Below are 10419 nucleotides of genomic sequence, written 5' to 3'. Positions count from 1 at the left end.
TAGTTAATAAGTATTTTATTTATTGAGATAATGTCTGGATTTTTGGCTTTTATTCGTAAAATATTGTTCAAGGTAGTCCATCCGTTAACATTCCAATGATCTATTGAAAACAAATATCTTAGGGGATGGGAAGCCCCTCAGTATGTAATAGGTCTGTCCACCCCATGTCCTTGTTCGCGTTGTCCCTCTGGTTGGTCTCGTTTCATGACCCGTCCGCTTCCCGTGATAAAATAGTCCTTTCCTCCTGGGATTTCCCTCAGCAGCGTCTTGACGTTCAATTCAATAAGGCAATCGGTGTGGGACTCGGCTGATCGAAGGAAGAATGTCATGATCAGGGTAGCCTCGCAGCTTTAGTTTTTCCGTAACAGGGCCACTTTCTCCTCCACGGACTGACACTCAACCTTCGCGACTCCGGGACTTTTACCTCTCTCCCTCATCTTCTCAACTGCAATCACCTGTTTCGCAGCCTAGGCCTACCGATATCAGCTGGTTCACTTTGGAGATTAGGTTATTGTTTTCATTGGCTGGCAGTCCTGCCACTATGATAGACACGTCTGGGTCGAACTTATTGTTTTGGCTTCACCTATTTTCCCAGATTCTAGGGATTCTACACGGGTCTCCAGACGTCCAACTTCAAGAGCTATGTGGTCTTGTAGCTGCTTGTTATTATTCTCCAGGTGAGTCAGCAAAGCTGTATGATTATCCCAGATGTCTTTCTATAAAGATACACGAAAGCTGTCAACTTTTTATTTATTCCTTTTTCAGTACTCAGCTTCATTTCGCCCTCCTTATCTTTGTCATGAGATTAGCCATGCTATTGGCACGTTCTTTCTTTGATAAATGTGTCTTTTCTCACCACTGCGTAGATTTCTACAGGAGTCCATATGTTTTAGCGGTTAAGTGTTTCTGTTATTGCCATTCAAGGTAGCTAGGCTAAGCAGCTAACTCGCCAAGCATTCCCCAACAGGTCTGTCAATTGACTGTCTTTCACCCTCACAGGATCCAGACTTCAGCTGCTTCCATTTACGGGCTGATCTCTGTGTTAAACTTTAAAAACGTTTTGGAAGAGTATGGTTCTATAAAGAAGCAGCAACGTTTTCACCGTGTACACAGGAAGTGGTAACCATGTATAGCTAATTAACAGTCTTAGGCTTGGGTTTAGAAGCTGTTCAGGGTCCTGTTGGTTCTAGTCTTGGTGCATTGATACCGCTTGCCGTGAGGTAGCAGAGAGAATGACTTGTAGATCCTTCCTCTGACACCGCCTGGTATAGAGGTCCTGGATGGCAGGGAGTTCAGCCCCAGTGATGTACTAGGCCATACGCACTACCCTCTGTAGCACCTTACGGTCAGATACCAAGCGGTGATGCAATCAGTCAAGATGCTCTGAATGGCGCAGCTGTATAACTTTTTGAAATTCTGAGAGCCCATGCCAAATCTTTTCCAACCTACTGAGGGGGAAGAGGCATTGTTGTGCCCTCTTCACGACTATGCTGGTGTGTTTGGATCATGATAGATCCTTAGTGATGTGAACACCGAAGAACTTGAAGCTGTCGACCCACTCCATTTCAGCCCTGTTGATGTGAATGGGGCGTGCTCGGCCTTGCATTTCCTGTAGTCTCCGATCAGCTCCTTTGTCTTGCTAACATGGAGGGAGAGGTTGCTGTTCTGGCACCACATTACCAGGTCTCTGACCTCCTCCCTATAGGCTCTCATCATCGTCTGTGATCAGGCCTACCACCGTCATGTCTGCAAACTTAATGATGGTGTTGGAGTTCTGCGTGGCCATGCAGTCATGGGTGTAGTAATGGGGAAACTAAGCTTCTGGAAGCATTGAGCATTTCCAGCCAAAAGTGTCAAAAATAGGTTCATTACTCAAGGCTTTAATCAACACAGGGTACACTAGTGGCACCTGCTGGTCCAAATAATTCAGAACAGTCAAATTATGAAAGATGTTGTCACACACTCCGTAATGCGTGCTCAGGATAGCCTTTTTGTCTTCTGCCAAAACCAAGGCCAAACCAATCAGCGGATTGTTCGACAAAACAAATCTTTAGACGTCATTGACCACATGCTTCTAATAAAGTGATACAAGCATCGGCACACTGTTTCGAAGTAAACAGCTTAGCGATTTCGACGCATGCCTCAGAGCGCCTGTTATCCAATTGCAGAGGGAGCTGTTCAGTCCCAGGGTCCTTAGCTTAGTGATGAGCTTGGAGGGCACTATGATGTTGAATGCTGCGCTGTAGTCAATGAACAGCATTCACACCTTGGTGTTCCTTTTGTCCAAGTGGGAAAGAGCAGTGTGGAGTGCAATAGAGATTGCATCATCTGTAGATCTGTTGGGGCAGTATGCGAATTGGAGTGGGTCCAGGGTGTCTGGGATAATGCTGTCATGGCTGTAGATGTGAGTGCTACCTGGTGATAGTCATTTAGACATGTTACCTTGGTGTTCTTGGGCACAGGGATTATGGTGGTCTGCTTGAAACGTAGGTATTACAGACTGGGTCAGGGTGAGGTTGAAAATGTCAGTGAAGACACTTGCCAGCTGGTCAGCGTATGCTCTGAGTACGTGTCCTGGTAGTCCGTCTGGCCCTGTGGCCTTGTGAATGTTAACCTGTTTAAAACCCTTAACACTATAAGCCCAGGGTGGGGTTCTACTAAGCTCTATGGGATAGTTTTAAGGTCACATCAAGGATCATCTAGCTATTTGATTTAGAATCTTAAGACCCCTTGAAGTATGAACAAATATATTTCAAAAATATTTGATGAACATTTTAAATGTGTCCTTACTACTATTAGCCCATACAAATGCATTGAATAACAGATTCATTACATGGAACAACAGACCGTCCCCCCAAGAAAATCTAAAGGAAGTTTGTTCTGAAGTGTCTGTCCTATATCTGAGAGATATAAGAAAGATCAGGAAACCATTAATTTTTTTTAACATGTATTTAACACCTTCTTTTTGCTCTTGTCTCCATACATAATTCGATTTATTTTTTCAACTGGTACCAGGGGACTTTCAAGCTAGTCTTTTCAGGCCTGAGGATGTCCTAAACAACCGATATGGATGTGTTCGTGAGAGTCTCACCTTTACATAGAGGGGTCATAATAGTTTATAGGCCAAACCGTTTGGACACTACAGATGATTTGTAAGAAGACCAATTTTTGGGATTGTCTCATGGTCTGACAAACACCGCTCTAACTCTGTCACCTTTCACCGCAGATGCAGAAGTGCGACATCAGCGGATATGGTTGATTGAGACTTCTTGAAAGCAGCAGCTCTAGCCTTTAGCTCAGTACAGATGTTGCCTGTAATCCATGGTTTCTGGTTGGGATATGTACGTACGGTCCCTGTGGGGATGACGTCATCGATGCACTTATTAATGAAGCCGGTGACTGATGTGGTAAACTGCTCAGTGCCATCAGATGAGTCCTGGAACATATTCCAGTCTGTGCTAGCGAAACAGTCCTGTAGCTTGGCATCTGTAGCGTCTGCTTAGTCCACTGGTACTTCCTGTTTGAGTTTTTGCTTGTAATCAGGAATCAGGAGCATAGAGTTACGGTTAGATTTGCCAAATTGAGAGCTTTGCAGGCATCTCTGTGTGTGGAGTATAGGTGATCTAGAGTTTTATTGCCTCTAGTTGCACAGTTGACATGCTGGTAGAAATGAGGTAAGACGGATTTTAATTTTCTTGCATTAAAATCACTGGCCACTAGGAGTGTCGCCTCTGGATGAGCATTTTCTTGTTTTCTTATGGCCCTATACAGCTCGTTGAGTGTGGTCTTAGTGCCAGCATTGGTTTGTGGTGGTAAATAGACAGCTACGGAAAATATAGATAAACTCTCTTGGTAAATAGTCCGGTCTACAGCTTATCTCTTTCCGTAATGTGTTGAGGCCAGCAATTAAGGAGAATGAGATGTTAAAGATGTTGCAGAACTGCTGTATTTGAAGCACGACTTACTTCTGCCCAGTTTCCCTGATGTTGCTACGGCAATCAAGCAGTTTTTACCATCCCTGTAACTGTCGCTTCTGCGGAGAGATCATTTTCTTAACTAAAACTCTACAGTACTACAGCTGAGACAAATTAGGCTCTGGTTGATGTGCACTTTTGAACACCTGAGTAAGCTCCACTCATTGCACTGGCGCCATCATAGCCTTGTGTTACGTTCCCCAGTTTCTGTGTTGTGGTTTTTATTTTCCCCCAAGCAGCTGATTGGTCGGCCCCATTGATGATTGGAGCTGACCCCGCCCTCTCGTCAGAAACAGCTGTCTTCAATTACCAACTCCTTCTGAAGCTAGAAAAGCCAGTGTTCCTTTGTTAGAGGAGCTGAGGGTGATAGCTTGTTTCTTAGAAGGAGATGATTAGTGTGGCGGTTGTTAAGAGAGCTGAGGGTTATATCATATGTTGGTTGTTTCTCAGAAAGAGATTTGGTGTGTACTATGTTAGTTGTTGCTGAGAGAGCTGATGGTTATGTTCTGTGTTAGTTTGTTGCTCAGTCAGATAGAGCTTATTTGATGTCATGTGTTTCTCTTTTTTTTGTGAAATTGTTTGTAATATTCTGTTTCATTTGATCACGGTGGGGAAAACGAAGGCACCTAGGGAGTGCTTAGGCAAGAGGCCTGCGGGCATACATAACCTGTAGTATTCACTGGCTATACACACTTGGTAAGAACTGGGCGGACCACCCCTTGTATTTTGGTTAGCGCACCAGGTGGTGCTAAGTTAGGTAAGTAGTGGGTAGGCAGGTAAGGTAGGAGAGGGGGCTTTGACATTTACTTTCTTTGCTTTGGTTCCGTCCAGCCCCTTTTCCCCAAAATTACCATGTGACGGAATAAATTCCCAGTAAACGGTAAATTCTCTGCCTTTGTCATCCTGACTCGCACCTACAATCCCATACCTCTTTCACTCCGCGGGGAGTTGCGCTGTAGCAGGGTGTTGTGTTCCCTCTTCCAAGAGGCATATGTAACACTTGACCACGGTATTTGTTCACCGATATCCCATTATACTTTCAATCAGTTTAAGGTTATTTTTCAAGGCCTGAGGCACTTCTTAGTTTCTTGGACTTTCAGGAATGTGACCTAACACTTAGCTTCCTAGTAGATATGGAATTTAAAAAGGTTAATGAATGACTTGGAGGGTTACTGTCAAAACAATTTATTAAATAAATACATATGGACACATGGGCCCCTCGATCTGGCATACAATATTCTTCCCTTCTGCACACACTTGACACATGACCAAATCTTTTATATTTATGACACTGAAGGGGCTTGTACACAAAAGCTCTTTCAGGGTATCTCATGAATCCTAACTTTATATGAGAAGGGAGAGACTCGTCAAAGAACAGTAGCGTGGATTAAGTGAATTTATTTTCTCTGTCAACCATACAGGTCAGTCGACGTACACCAACCACTTCATCAATGTTTTCAGTTATATCCTCTGCCTTTATTTCTTCCGCCACCCCATAAATAACCCCCTTGACAGGTGCCCTGCTATGAAAATCCATGCAGGAAACATTCCACTCCGATATCTTTTTGAGTCTTAAAACACGCTTCTTCTGCTCCACAGACACACAAAAAAATCTAAATGAGACCACTTCTTGTGACTCTCACCGACTCCACACTTTCCTCCAACACATTCCAGATTTTCCTGGAGACGTTCAAATTATTTCCCAAGTAGCATTGATCCAAAACTATGACTGTCACGTTCCTGACCTGTTTTCTGTTGTTTTGTATGTGTTTAGTTGGTCAGGACGTGAGCTGGGTGGGAATTCTATGTTGTGTGTCTAGTTTGTCTGTTTCTATGTCCAGCCTAATATGGTTCTCAATCAGAGGCAGATGGTAATCGTTGTCCCTGATTGAGAATCATATATAGGAGGCTTGTTTTGTGTTGGGATTTTGTGGGTGTTTGTTTCCTGTCTCTGTGATTGTCTGCACCAGATAGGTCTGTCTCGGTTTTTGCACATTTGTTATTTTGTATTGTTGTTTGTAGTGTTTCACTTGTTCTTTATTAAACATGTTTAACACTAGCCGCGCTGCACCTTGGTCCAATCCTTGCTACTCCTCTTCGGATGAAGAGATGGAGGAAAGCCGTTACAGACTCCAACTAAAAATGAGTCTAGTGGTTTCCTGTTTTCCAACATAGCTTTACTTCTCGTTTCCTGTTTTCTTTGCCACTGTAACACACTCAATCTCACTTTCTGTACTATTATCTGTACTCGACTCACTAGTAGTTTCAAACAAAACCTCAGTTTCTGCCATCTTCCGTCCCTGACGACACCTTCAGCTAGCTACCGCCAGGTCCTCGGCCCATGTCGACTCCAATGCTTCCCACAATTGTGTCAAACTGTCTGGATATCCTTTGGGTGGTGGGCAATTATTGATACACACGGGAAACAGTTGAGCGTGGAAAAACCCACCAGCATTGCAGTTCTTGACACACTCAAACTGCTGCGCCTGGCACCTACTATCGTACCCTGTTCAAAGGCACATAAATCTTTTGTCTTCCCCATTCACCCCCCTGAATGGCACATACACAATCCATGTCTCAATTGTCTCAAGGCTTAAAAATCCTTCCTTAATCTGTCTCCTCCCCTCCATCTACACTGATTGAAGTGGATTTAACAGGTGACATCAATAAGGGATCACAGCTTTCACCTGGATTCACCTGGTCAGTCTATATCATGGAAAGAGCAGCATGTTTTGTATACTCAGTGTATTTTCTGTATGATCTAAGAATCTGGTATACTGACTTAACACAAAACAAGCCTGCTCCCTTTTACTGACTTTAAACATCCACATATAAAAGCCTGTGGTTTTGCAGTTGTTATGACTTTATAATGCTTGTTTCAAGTTTACACTTGACTGAAACCTACTTTTCAGTGAGGCAGATGTCATGCCTACTCCTGCTCCCTCCCTCCGGCGCTCGACGTCACCAGTCTACTAACCACCGGTCCTGGCAACCCACATTGTACACACCTGGCAACCATCATTGCGCACACCTGCTCCCCATCGTTAAGCACAGCTGGACTTCATCACCACCCTGATTACTCTCACTTCATATAGCCCTCTGTAGCCTCAGTCATCAGGCAGTACTGGTTTTGGTTACGTTCAGTACAAATCTCCTGTTTTGCATTTTCTTCATGTTTTTTTAATTATTAAACTCACCTTCTGCACCTGTTTCTTGTCTCCCTGTGTATATGTTACAGAATACTGCCTCAGAAGATTACACCATCTTCCAGACGGTCGAGGAACAGGGTAATCTACTCCACCAACACCACGACCAGCTGGCTCTACTGGTTATGACCATGAAGGAAGTCCTGCATGTTCTTCACCGCCTCAACACCACCAGCGAGGTTCTCCATACCTCTGATGGAGGGCCTCCTACCATGGGTTGTCACAGTGAGCCAGTCCGCCAGCCTACCCAGCCGTCCGCCCAGGTCAAAGATGCCCGGCTGTCCCTTCCGGAGAAGTATGACAGCACTCCATTTAAATGCCGTGGCTTCCTACTCCAGTGCTCCCTCTATTTTGCTTATCAGAAGGGAGCCCCCACCACCGAGAGGTCCAAGGTTGCCACGGTCATTTCTCTGCTGACCGGACGGGTGTTGGTGTGGGCAACAGCCATCTGGAAGAGAGGAGGAGCTGGGTACCGATGAAAGGTTCATGGCTCTGTTCAGGGCGGTCTTCGAACATCCTCCAGAGGGCAGAAAGGGAGGCGAGCGACTTTTCCAACTCCAGCAGGGTGCCCAGACCACTGTGGAGTACGCCCTCACCTTTCGGACTGTGGCAGCCTCCAGTGGATGGAATGAGATTGCGCTCCGCACTCAACTGCGCGAAGAGGTCCAGACGGAATTGGCATGTCGGGATGACAACATATCCTTGGACGCTCTCATCGTGATGGCCATCCATCTGGATAACCTTCTTCGGGAGCGTCCACCTCGCCACTTACCTGACTCCTTTGGCTCTCCTGAGGCAGAGCCTGAACCCATGGCGGTAGGGGCCACACACTTCTCCGCAACGTCGCCGGAGACAGCTAGGGCTCTGTCCCTATTGCGGCCAGGAGATGCACCAGCTTCAGTGGTGTCCGGTGCGTCTCCCAACCCGGGGTCGACTAGAGCAGAGGGGCAGCCCCGTGACCTTCAGTCTCCCAGGGTAGGCGTGAATATTCCATTATCATCGTTTTCCGCCTAACCCTTTCTGGTTCCCATTTCACTGGATGACTATCCCTCAAGTGTTGTCTCTTCAGCTCTAGTGGACTCCGGAGTCACGGGGAACTTTATCGACCTGGCCCTCGCCTCCTCCCTGAACTAAACCTCATACCCGCTCTCCTTTTCCTGTCCAAGCCCTGGATATTCGACCGTTGGGATCCGGCACAATTATGAACGTCACAGCACCACTCACCTTCATCGTGGAACCCAAGCACTAGGAAAGCCTTTCCTTCCTCATCACCGCACCTGTACACAAACTCATCCTCGGCCTCCCGTGGTTCCAACTTTGTAACCCCACCATCTCCTGATCAAAGATGAGAATCACCGCCTGGGGACCAGGATGCCGGAGGACCTTATTTCCCTCACCCTGTGGTTCCACATCAGTGGAGGGTCCTGTGAGTGTCTTCCAGACCATCAATCGGTCCTCCCATATCATTGGCCCTGTGTTTTGGGATGTAGATGTGAACATCCGCCAGGCTCTGGAGAGAACTCGCTCCTGCCACCTGCCCTCTCGAGCGCATCTACGTTCCCAAGGGGGTGAGAGATCGGCTGTTGACCTGGGCACACACATCCCTTGCCGCTGGACACCCAGGTATCACAACACCATCCAATCCCTCTCCAATAAATACTGGTGGCCCACCTTGGCGCAGGACGTCCCCCACTATGTCAACTCATGTTCAGTATGTACTCAATCCATCTGTCCATAGACCTTGCAATGGAAATCTCCCCTTTTCTGACGGTTTTACCACTATTCTGGTTGTTTTTTCTAAATCCTGCTGTTTTATCCCTCTCTCTGGTCTACCTACCGCTCTCTAGGTTGCTGAGGTACTATTCCAGCCCTATGGCCTTCCTGGAGGACATAGTTTCCACCGTGGTCTCCAATTCACGTTGCGGTTCTGGGAAGCTTTTATGGAGAAGCTGAGGGCCACGGTCAACCTCACATCGGGGTACCGGCCTCAGTCTAACAAGGAGGTGGAGAGGACCAACCAGGAGCTGGGAAGGTCAACCATGCTTTGAGTTTCAGGGAGGCAGGGCAGAGGGTCCAGCCTAACTTGAGTCGCTACACTGCAGCAAGTGTCATCCGGACATTTCGAAATGAGGACAGGTAAGTAAACCTACCCTCTATACCGTGCTACTGTACTTACAGCACTACAGTAACATTTAATTTCATACTGAAAGAAATCTTGCACCCTAACCGTTCACATCATGTTTTAGCAGGATTGCTAGACGACCCTTCAATGGAGGAAGAAACCGGCTGATCACAGCAGAGCTGGAACAACACATAGTGAATATGTTCATTTCAAAGAACAGCATACACTTACAACAACTGCAACAACACAACATTCAGTAACATAAATAGGGTGAGTTTATCCGCACTTGGCCGTCTCCTGAAACACCATCAGATTTGTAAGAAGCAGCTCTACAGAGTACCATTTGAGTGACATTCTGACAGAGTGAAACAACTGCGCTACGTACAAGTAAGATATACTATCCAGCCCACTAGATGGCAGCAGTGTATGTGCAAAGTTTTAGACTGATCCAATGAACCATTGCATTTCTTTTCAAAATGTTGAATCAAGACTGCCCAAATGTGTCTAATTTGTTTATTAATAACTTTTCATGTTCAAAATTGTGCAGTAGTATGGTATTCTTTCACTGTAATAGCTACTGTAAAATGGACAGTGTAGTTAGATTAACATTAAAGTGTCTAGTTTGAGAAACAGATGCCTCACAGGTCCTCAACTGGCAGCTTCATTAAATAGTACCCGCAAAACACCAGTCTCAACATCAACAGTGAAAAGGCAAATCGAGGATGCTGGCCTTCTAGGCAGAGTTGCAAAGAAAAAGCCATATCTCAGACTGGCCAATAAAAAGAAAAGATTAAGATGGGAAAAAGAACACAGACACTGGACAGAGGAACTCTGCCTAGAAGGCCAGCATCCCAGAGTCGCCTCTTCACTGTTGACATTGAGACTGGTGTTTTACGGGTACTAAACTCAGCAAAAAAAACATAATCTGAGTCAATTGGTGGTGTACCTGTGGATGTATTTCAAGGCCTACCTTCCAACTCAGTGCCTCTTTGCTTGACATCATGGGAAAATCAAAAGAAATCAGCCAAGACCTCAGAAAAACAATTGTAGCCCTCCACAAGTCTGGTTCATCCTTGGGAGCAATTTCCAAACGCCTGAAGGTACCACGTTCATCTGT

General features: G+C 45.8%; 1 long non-coding RNA gene across 1 annotated transcript; it reads left to right on the top strand.

The window, feature by feature from the left end:
• Positions 1-308: 308 nt before the first annotated feature.
• LOC111972253 (uncharacterized) lies at positions 309-9792 on the top strand. The gene is made up of 4 exons (XR_002878410.2): positions 309-677; positions 7213-8891; positions 9028-9316; positions 9430-9792. It is a non-coding gene; the product is annotated as an uncharacterized lncRNA (long non-coding RNA).
• The last annotated feature ends 627 nt before the right edge of the window (positions 9793-10419 follow it).

The sequence above is a fragment of the Salvelinus sp. IW2-2015 genome, linkage group LG13 (genome assembly GCF_002910315.2).
Source record: "Salvelinus sp. IW2-2015 linkage group LG13, ASM291031v2, whole genome shotgun sequence".
Classification (NCBI taxonomy): Eukaryota; Metazoa; Chordata; class Actinopteri; order Salmoniformes; family Salmonidae; genus Salvelinus; species Salvelinus sp. IW2-2015.
This window is presented reverse-complemented; position numbering and strand designations above follow the sequence as displayed.